At 44.1% G+C, this 10,169-nt stretch overlaps 1 long non-coding RNA gene across 1 annotated transcript; it reads right to left on the bottom strand.

Annotated features, from left to right (window-relative positions):
* Window positions 1-808: 808 nt before the first annotated feature.
* LOC109323344 lies at window positions 809-7,218 on the bottom strand. The gene is made up of 3 exons (XR_002104625.1): window positions 7,207-7,218; window positions 4,363-4,368; window positions 809-1,021 (listed from the first exon to the last, which is right to left on the bottom strand). It is a non-coding gene; the product is annotated as an uncharacterized LOC109323344 (long non-coding RNA).
* Between the last annotated feature and the right edge of the window lie 2,951 nt (window positions 7,219-10,169).

Here is a 10,169-nt window from a genome sequence, read left to right as displayed (position 1 = left end):
CTGCTGCAGCTGGCCACGTGCGGACGCAGCTCAGCTGAGCTGCAGGGCTTGCATGGGGGCAACCGTGGCCCAGCTGGGTCTGGCAAGATCCGATCTTCCAGAGGTGCATGGGGGGTTCCCACTGCTGGGCATAGCCCAGCAGAGGCCCTGAGGGCCTGTCCCCCCCAACCTGTGCTTAGGTCACAGTGGGCAGCCTGCAGCAGCAGCTGCCTCATCCTGAGCACAGGTGGTGGGGGCATGGGCCTCTGGGGCTTTTGTCAGGCTGTACCCACAGCCCGCCTTCCTCCCCCCAGCACACCCTTGGGTGGTGGAGAGTCCCAGACCATGCCAGGCTGGGGCCCAATGTCACATTCCTCCGGCTACTGGGTGGGCGCTGCTCAGTGCAGTTGCAGCACAGAAGTGGGATCGGGCCCTGGCCTGGCTGGTTCTGGGACTCCACAGTCCAGGGGTGCAAGGGGCAGGGGGTGGGACAGACGGCGGGGCAGCGGGTGGGGGGAGGGGAGGGCCCAACTAAAGGGTGATCTTTAGTTCCAAAAAGTGGTCTTTACCATAAAAAAGGTTGGAGACCACTGATGTAATACATCTGTATCAATTCCTCATTGATTAAATGGGAGATACTTCCCTACCTTAGAATAGTGCTGTAAAGATAGATTAATTAACACCTCTGAGGTGTCCAAACACTCTGCTGCTGGAGTCACCTAGGTACCTAGACAGGATAGAACTTCTCTAGCCTCAAGTATGGTGCTTGCCTGAAGACCAGGGCAAAGCTGGTTCTCCTCCAACATGGAGAGTAAGCAAGAAGGATCCATATTGCCTTAAGAATATGCTTTTAATCTTTCTCCAAATGAGAGTCTTTTAGTTCCTTAATAAATCAGTTTATTGAGCATTACAAAGTATCAACTGCTGGTGTGCATCTTGATATAGTTTTAGCAAGCAAGCAATTCAATTATATATGTATATTACCAGTCCTATGAATACGCTTCTCTGTCAGCTGGCCAGGCGTCACAGAGCAGGCTGGTTCCTTGCAGGCTGGTTCACTCCCAATCCATCACTCAGAGAGACCTACAGAATTTAGATTGATTCTTCCCCCAGCTTTATGTGGCCTTAGAAAGACATAGCCTTGATTTTAAATGCATTAAAGTGGTTCAGAATCATCAGCTTCAGCATGGCTGGGAGGCAGGACATGGCATGATATCACATTGGTGGTATGCTGAGGGGGGTGGACCCCACGAAGATCACCACCACTGCTGTTCAGGAAGCTCTGGTGCAGTGGTTCCCAGCTTTTTTTTTCCCGTGACCTTAAATCAGGACCCTGCCCCCCCGCAACCCAGAGCCAACCCGAGGGGGTGCAGGGCCCGGGGCAAATCGGCCTATGCAAGCCCCTGTGGCTGGAAGAAACTTAAAAAAACATTCACCCAGGGGGGCAGGCCAAACCACAGCCTCCCTGTGGGAGGGGCTGCAGCTGCTCCGCCTGGCTCCACGGGGCCAATGCGACACTACTGCGGACCCCCCTGCAACCCTAATTTGGGTCATGCCCTGAGATTGGGAACCACTGCTCTGGTGACACGTGGCCCTTCACTGCCTTGTGGGCAGTGCCAGCACCAGGTGCTCCCCACCCCTGCCACCGTGTGTCATTAAGAGTACTACAGTTTAGCTAAACTGTCCTAATTTTGACTCTATGGGCATGACAGAAGTGACATTTTGTCACACGATCAGTCACTGAATGCACTCTATAGCCATGCGCTGATAGAAATGCATGGCTGCAGAGCACTAAATAGTGCCCAATTGAGCAACAAATGAACCCCCATTATGTCCCCAGTGCTGTCTTTAGGATGGGAGGCGGGAAAGGGAGAGGAGGCAGTTCCATCTGGGGCTCGCCCAGCTGCACTGGAGCGTGGGGCAAGTGGATTGGAGCCCTCCTCAGGTGTGAAGCTCTAAGCCACCTACCTCCTCACTCCAGTGCAGGCTGGGTAAACCCCAGAATGGACCTCCCTCCCCTACCTTCTCCTCACCCCATCTTGAGGAAACACTGAGGCTGGGAGAGGGAGGGTGGGGCTAGGGGAAGATGCTGCATGCATGCAGCCTCTCTCACTGGATTGGCACCAAAGTGGAGCTCAATCCTCCACCCTCCTGATCTAATAGTGAATGTCTGTTGGGTTGGGAGGGTTGGTCTAACTCAGGGGTGGGCAATTATTTTGGATGGAGGGCCACTTACTGAGTTTTGGCAAGCCATTGAGGGCCACATGACAGGCATTCCAGTGCAGATTAATATTAATTTTCTAATTTTTTTAGGGGCCACGCGGGCCAGATAGAATGGCTTGGAGGGCTGCATCCAGCCCATGGGCTACATTTTGCCTACCCCTAGTCTAACTCATGGTGCTTTCTGTCAAGCACCAGGAGTTAGACTGGGGAGCCTTAAATGGAATTAGGCTGCAGCTGAAGAAGTGTTTCTGTACTTGTATCCATTGTTACTTCTGGCTGTACCTACAGACTGTTCACAAGATGTTAGTTTTGGTGTCACTGCCAAGATCCTAAATACAGTTGCCTGCCTCAGTGTTCAGGCCTGTGTCACCGATTGTTCCTGTATAATGAGACAAACAGGATCTGATGACTGGAGATTTTAAAGCATGTTGTTGTGAAGGAGCCAGTTTAGATGGCCAAAACAAAGCTAGTCATAGAAACCTAATATAAACTGAAAGCTAACACCAGTTTGTTTTTATATATTCCATTGCATCCTCCTACAATAGCAAAAAGTAATGATCTAAACTGTTATGAGAAGCGCAGAAAGAAGTAATTTCAAAAGGCAATTCCTATCTTTAGAAACCACTTTAAGATAGGAATTTGAAAGTGTTTTCAGAGGGGGCAAAAAAAGAGGCCTAATAATGATACTGGCCAATACTACATACAAAGTGGTAGAATTACCAGTAATGCGGGAAAGGCAGAAGTACTCGATAAATATTGGAGCAAATAAATTTGGAGAAAAACTCAAATGTATTCATATCAGATGATGATGATAATTATACTCCTCATTTCAAAAGGAATTCATAAACATGTTAAAGAGCAGCTGACATTAGACATTTAAAATCTGCAGCTTTGGATAAATTGCAACTAGATGTTTCAAATGAGCTTCTCTAGGAATATTTTGGTCTGCTAATGTTGGTTTTCATTCAGTTTTGGGATGCTGGCAAAAAGTTGTGTCAACATTCTCAGCACTATATTATATTTAATGTTTTCATAAATGACCTGGGAGAAACTCAAGTGTTCTATCTTCCAGGGAGTAGAAGAGAGCATGCAGATAAGACTGTACTTCTGAAAGTACCAGAAAATGAACCTTACTTTAAAAAAAAAATAAAGGCTTGGGAGTACAATCTCTACAGCTGATCAAAGAAAAGGTAACAGGGTAGCAAGTATAGTGTGTAAGAACCTTAAATAGGAAACTAGAATTTGATATCAGATGGTTCTTCAGTTTAGCATACAAAGGTCTACCAAGGTCCAATGACTGGAAGCTGAAGTTTGATAAATTTAGACTAGAAAGAAGGCACAAAGTGGTTCAAACAATTTGAACAGTTCACAAAGTTTTCTGGTATGTCAAGCCCTGATTGAGCTTCCCTCTTCTGAACTCCTGCTGGGCACATCTACACATGTACTTTACTGCACAGTAGACTAATTTGCTGTACAGTAAAGCATCACCATATACACACATGCAGCAATTAGACCAGTGTAGACTAATTTACTGCACCGTCAGATGGTTCTGTCAGACACAAATACTATCTGATGGAAGAGTAAATAACTATTAGAGTTGTGTGAAACAGCTGTATTTTTATTCAGTTCTGGATTTGGCTGTTTTGAAGGACAGTGATTCATTTTGGTGTTTTGGATCACTGTCCTTTTTCATTGTGGCCAAATCTCCTCTGAATCTATTTTGAGCAGGCTGCAAACTTCACACAGCCCTATTGCCCAGCTGGGCGGAGCTTGGGGCCAGAGGCTTGGGGCCCCAGCAGGGAGACAGATGGGACCATGGGTGGCTTATCCAGGGGAGGGGGAGGGCTGCTGCCCTCCATGCAGGCAAAGAGGCACCCGTGCAGATCTCTGGTCTCTGTCACACCAGATGGCAGGGTAGAGAAGCAGCACAGAGCAGTGAGCAAGCCTGCTGGTCCCAGCTGCCTGACTTGGCTCCACAGGAAGCAGAGATCCATGCCAGGGTCTCCTCGCCGCCACTGCTCACCCCACACTGCCCTGGATCACTTCTCTGCTCCCTGTGGAGCCAAATCATGTGGCATGGATCAGCACTGCCCTGTTACATGACCTGGATCTGCAAGGAGCAGAGATCCATACTGGGATCTCCTTGCTGCTGCTGCCTACCCCACACTGCACCAGATCTCTGCTCCTTGCAGAGCCAGGTCACACAGCAGGGACCAGCAGTGCCCTACTGCACAACCTGGCTCCTCAGGAAGCAGAGATCCATGCTGGGGGTCTACTCATCTCTGCTGCCCGCCCTGTGCAGCCTCACATCACCGGAACTGAGTCATGCAGCAGGGCAGCAGGTTACAACTGTTTCCCTGCAAGTCCAGCTCTGAAACTCCAAAATTTTCCAAAACATTTACGAAACACTTCTGAAACATTTAGGACACCTCGTTTCATTTCAGAGGTGTTTCTGAGCATTCTGTTTCAATTCAGATTTGGTGTTTCAGTCACCAAAATAGCCCTAAACACCTCTGAAACGAAACAGCTGCTGAAATTTCGCAGAGCCCTAATAACTATGCTTAAATGCACACGTAGACAGTGACATCTGGATTAGTTTACTCTGGCTCAAGTTGCACTGGAGTTTATTCAGTTGCATTAATTGCACTTAAAGATGTGCCTACTGAGCTGTTGTTTGGGTCCTGACAAGTTGGATCTGTGAGCTTTAGACTTTTAAAATTTAAATAAGCTCCACCACTATCTATCTGTGGTTTCTCCAGCATGCTCCCTGGGCATAGACTTTGTCTTTTTCTCCCTCTGCAGAACTGGGACCTTGTAGTCCAGCTGCACTAGCTCCCAAGATCAATAACGACACCTAAAGACATCCCAACAGCTTAAGCATGCCACTTGCCAGGGCTCTAACAAGGTGATTCTGGGCACATCTACACATTCATTAATGCACTGTAATTATGACACATTAAGTTTAGTACCTGTAATAACAGGTAATTGGAGTAATCACAGCTACTGGACATTAGTGCAGATGAACACTTTTTGTGTGACATTTAATGCCCATTGGACTGATCTAATGTACATTAGCATGGTTTTTGCCAGCCATGCTAATGTGCAGTAGAATTAGTCCAATGGGCATTAAGCAGCTTGTGTAGACATGCCCACTGTGGTTTACACTTAAATTCCCCAGGAACATGAAGTAATTGAAACATTTAACACAAAGGCTTTGCAGAGATTTCTATCACAATCACTCTTCTCTTTAGAGAGAACAAAATATACGCAGGTCAAGACAAAACGGGATAGCTGTCTGCTGTTCTCAGCCTTCATTTCCTCACCACGCTTATACTTGGTTCAGTGTCCCATAAGGACAGGTCCCACACCAAAAGCCTTACGGATTCTTCTCTAGAACCTGGAATCAGTTTTCTCCTTCCAGCTGGCTGCTTTTGACTCTGCCTGGTTCTGCAGTCAATATATAGTCCAGTCTTCATCCAAAAGCCTATGCTTTTATGCATCTGCTTTGTAACAATCCTCATTCTGTCTTTTTAAAACCCTGATTTGTTATCTTGCGTATTTTCAACTCTTTGCTTCCCTATCCCTGCAGATAAATATGTTTGAACTAGACATTTCCAGCTCAGCCATCTTTCTTAGCATACCCGTGGTTCACCTAGAGCATAATTATTGATCTTTGTTTTGTTCTGCTGCTCTTTCCAGAAACACTGAATGATGTGTGCCAGGGGCTTTTCCAGCCAATGACTGACTCATTGAATGTCTCCATGTATAATGATGCAATAGTTAGATGAAACTAAGTATTTCATAAGTTGTATATAGACACCCTTCATCACCCACAGACTTTTTTTCTTTGCTGATCCTTCACATAGATGCACAAATCAGCCTCCAGTTTATTAAATAAAAGTTGGATTTCCACCTTGCATTCATTATAAAGCAATGTATAATCTTCAAGCTGAGGGGTGGGAAAACTGATCAAGGGAGAGATTTTAAAGAAGTGTTGATTCTTGTGTATAACGCTGCCAAGGTCAGTAAGACCGTAGATTCATTTTTTCCGTCCATGCTTGTGGCAGCTTTATCTTGTGCATGTTTCCCTTTAAAAAGAAAGGGTTCCAAGTTTTGCATTTTACAATGGCTGCTTATTTCCTCTTCTCTTCAGACTTGCAAAAATCCTTCCAATATATGCTGGAAGCATTCTGCCTAGCATAGTGAGGGATTCATATTAACAAATATATGGTATATGTTTCTGTGGGGTGCTTTGCATGCACAAAGATGCAGGATAATATGTTATGGACATTTTTTTTCTGTTAAGCATGCAACTTAGTGTATATAGTCCTTTAGCATAATCTAATCAATCCTCACAATACCTTTCCCTTTTTCTAACTCACCACTGAAGATCATTCTTTTTACTCCTATTTTAATCTTTTAACAGATGCTGCAGATCTAAAGAGAAGTAAGTATGGATTTTAATTAAGAATGGATAATTTAGGGATTCTTCAGAACTGGAAGAAAAGTATCACTATTTATTGTGAGATGCAGAAAATGCAAGAAACAGATTTTTTTTTAGTATGTATAGTATTATATATGTAATAAATATTAATAACAATATATTATAGGCTCTGAAAATTTATACTTACTCGAGACAACTTTCCAAAATGATTTCCCTTTCACCAGTGACACCTTCTGGTAGGAATGGGTAGCTAAACATATTTTTCCTTGTAATAATTGTGTTGAAAGTGTCAGTACTCAGCAGTTACTGACTATATTTAGGTCCTGATCACATGATTAAGCTCATGCAGAACCAGCTTCACTCTAGGGTATTTCTAACAACTGCTTTACTAGGTCATGTTTCAGATTTAGTCTACAGACTTTAGCACAGTGACTGCTGCTTGACTATCTTTGAATGAACATCATTCCTGAGTGAGCACATTCAGACACTAAGCGGTGCTCAGTCAGATATCACACAGATGTAAGACAGTAAGTACTGGTCTTTGGTAGTAATATAGTTACCAAAGATAAGAAAATGAGCTATAGTTGAAACTTTGGGATTTCCATTCTTATTATTTTAACTTGAAGCAGTATTTAATCTGACAGAAAGAGCTTTCAGGCTTTTTTTTTTTTTAAATACCTCCTAATTAGACTGACAGGGAGTCTTAGTTAAAGGGGTTTTACTCTGCAACTGCATATGCCAATTGATTCTTTAGCCTATTGAGAAAATCGTTCCCAGTCAGCCTAGGCAGCAGGGGGCTACAGGAGGTGAGGAGAGCTGTCTGCCAGCCCTGTGGAGAACCCCATGCCGATTGGGACCCATCCTGATCTCCACGTGGCTGGGAGGCAGTTATCTGGCAGGTGGGACAGCTTTCCCAGCCACATGGAGATGCAGATGGTCCCAATCTCCACATGGCAGCCAGGACAGCTCTTCCTGCATTGAGAAGATCAGGACAAATGCCTATCTGCGTGGGGCTCACTGGCCTTCCCACCAAACTGGGACAGTTCCCACCCCCCAGTCTGTGCAGATCGAGGCTGCTCCCATAGCCAGGACAGTGAGAGGCTGGCACCCAAGGGACCCTGTAGCTCCTCCTGGCTGCTGCAGGGGGACAGACCAGGGCAGGAGCAGCCCTGGATTGACTCAATTTGCTCCTAACACAGGTGCACATGTAGACATGTGCAGGGGAGCCCTTTAATGAGCCTAAATTTTCTGCGAGAAATTCAGGCACGTTAATTACATGTGTAGATGTGCCCATGGTGTTGTTAATATTTCCAAACTGTTCACTTGTCTCTCAGTCATGTCATACTTCGATAATTTTACTTGGTATGGTTTTAAGGTTTGAATGTCAAACCTTATTAGACCAGACTCGTTATCGCTCCTGAGGCAGATGTCTTGTATGTCTTGTAATATTCTTTGTACAAAGTAACTCAGTGCAAGAGCTTTGGATTCGTGGGCTGTACCAATACCTTATTTTACATTCTGGAGCACTGACCTGGAGTAAATATTGTTGTATTGGGAATGCTTTATAGATTGTAGTGTTGTCAAGAGGTGGTTTTTTCTTTTCCGTCTTCAGGCCTGGCCCTGGAATGAGTTCCTGTGATAGCAGATTTGAGTGTTTAACAATAAATGATTTCACTGAACTCCTCTGGATTTAAGTTTTCCCAAATATCCTTTTACAGCCTGAACATGGATAAGAGTATTTACCAGATAACGGAAGAACTGCTCTTTGGATCTAGCTGTCAATACCACTTGTGTGCATACAACAAGCAGCCTGTATAAAAACAGTGATTTCAGAGTCCTCTACATGGGATTATAACACACCCTTACAAGAGAAAACATACTGCTTTTTTATATTAACCAAAGCACAGAGCCCTTTTGCTTCAGACAAATCTGCTCTTTCAAATGACACCAAAATGTGGTAAGTCCTGCCAGCCTCAACCATTCAAAAATCACAAGTCAGATAGAACTCTGGCCACCCATGTCCATCCAAACAGTCCCTTTCTGTAACTTAGCCAGTTTGAATTTGTCTTTCTCAAATATAAGCATAGACAACTTTTCTTATGAAAGACCACCAACATCACTGTTAGTCTTACAAAATGGAGGTTGAGAAGGACATGGTAGCTCACTCCATGTACATCAGGGAGCAAGCATCAAGGGAAGAAACTGAAGAACAGTGTTTATTCCCATTTGTTCATGAAAAAATTTAGTTTGGAAATTAGGTTACCATTAGAGGCTCTGGAACAGCCTCCTACTCAGCATACTAGGGACAAACTGAACGGGTTTTAGGAGGGAGTTAGATAAGTTTATGAAGAGGGATATGTCTGTCTGATAGTAGAGGGAGATTCATTCCTGTCCTATGAGTCAGGTACTGAAAATTACTAGGTTGACTCACAATTTATAAGACATTATAAAATAGTATATTAGGGACTCTTTTATTGATCTTCATCAAATTGCAGTTGTATTCACTAGCGTATCTTTTAAACTATGAGCCCAATACCTTATGTTTTTACTTCAAAAAATGGAAAGGGTAATGAATTGTATGGGTCATGGAACTGTGGCATGTAGGGCATATCTACACATGCATTAATGGGCTTTAGTTAACGCACATTAAAGCTAGTACCTCCACTGGGCATTTGTACACATGTATGTGCTGCAGTGCCAGCTGCTTTTAAAAGCACAAAGTGCTGCATTGCATACATTTGTATAAACAGCAAAATGCAAATGCTTGGCTGAGCAGGGGTAGTACACAGCCCTGCTGTGGCAAAGACTTCTGGCAGGGTGGATCCTGGTACCCTCTCATAGCTGACACCCAGAGCTGGTGACCTACTCACCTTGCCCTAGTTGCTTACGTTCCTGGATTTATGGGAGGTAGATGAAAGAGGCAGATGCTTTTGTTTAGGATAGTATTGTGCATACTTAAAAATCCATCACCTCTGGCCCAATGGCCAATATTATTTTTTCTCCTCTTGCAAAGATTTTTGTCAGTGCAAGGCCAGAGGATTTTTAGCAGTTCCAAGATGTACTCTGATTTTTTTCATATTAATTCAATAAAGCCTTCATTTTTTAAAATTTACATTAAACTACTATAAAATATTCAGTTTTCAAACATAAGCTATGCCATACTAGATCAGACCAGTGTTTCATTTAGCCCAGTGTCCTATCTCTGACAGTAGCAAGTAACAGATTCTTTAGAGCAGAAGTTGGCAGCTGGCAGAGGCTGACTACCCCAGCTTTAGAGGGAGAGCATGTGAACAGGCCATGTCTAGTATAATCTGTTCCCAGTCATACCCTCACTAGCATCAGTCGTCATTGATTTAGGGATGTCAGAAGATGCAACTGTGATTGTTTTACTTAACATCTATCAGTGGACCTGTCCATGAATTTGTCTAATACCTTATTTTGAACAGCCTCCTGTGGCAATGAGTTCACAAGCTAACTGTGCAACATGTGGAAAAAAAAAAAAAGAAAAAGAAAGAATACTTCC

This window comes from Crocodylus porosus, unplaced genomic scaffold (assembly GCF_001723895.1).
Source record: "Crocodylus porosus isolate Cpor-Errol unplaced genomic scaffold, CroPor_comp1, whole genome shotgun sequence".
NCBI classification, from domain to species: Eukaryota; Metazoa; Chordata; order Crocodylia; family Crocodylidae; genus Crocodylus; species Crocodylus porosus.
Note: the sequence above shows the minus strand (reverse complement) of the source record. Positions and strands in the feature narration are given on the sequence as shown.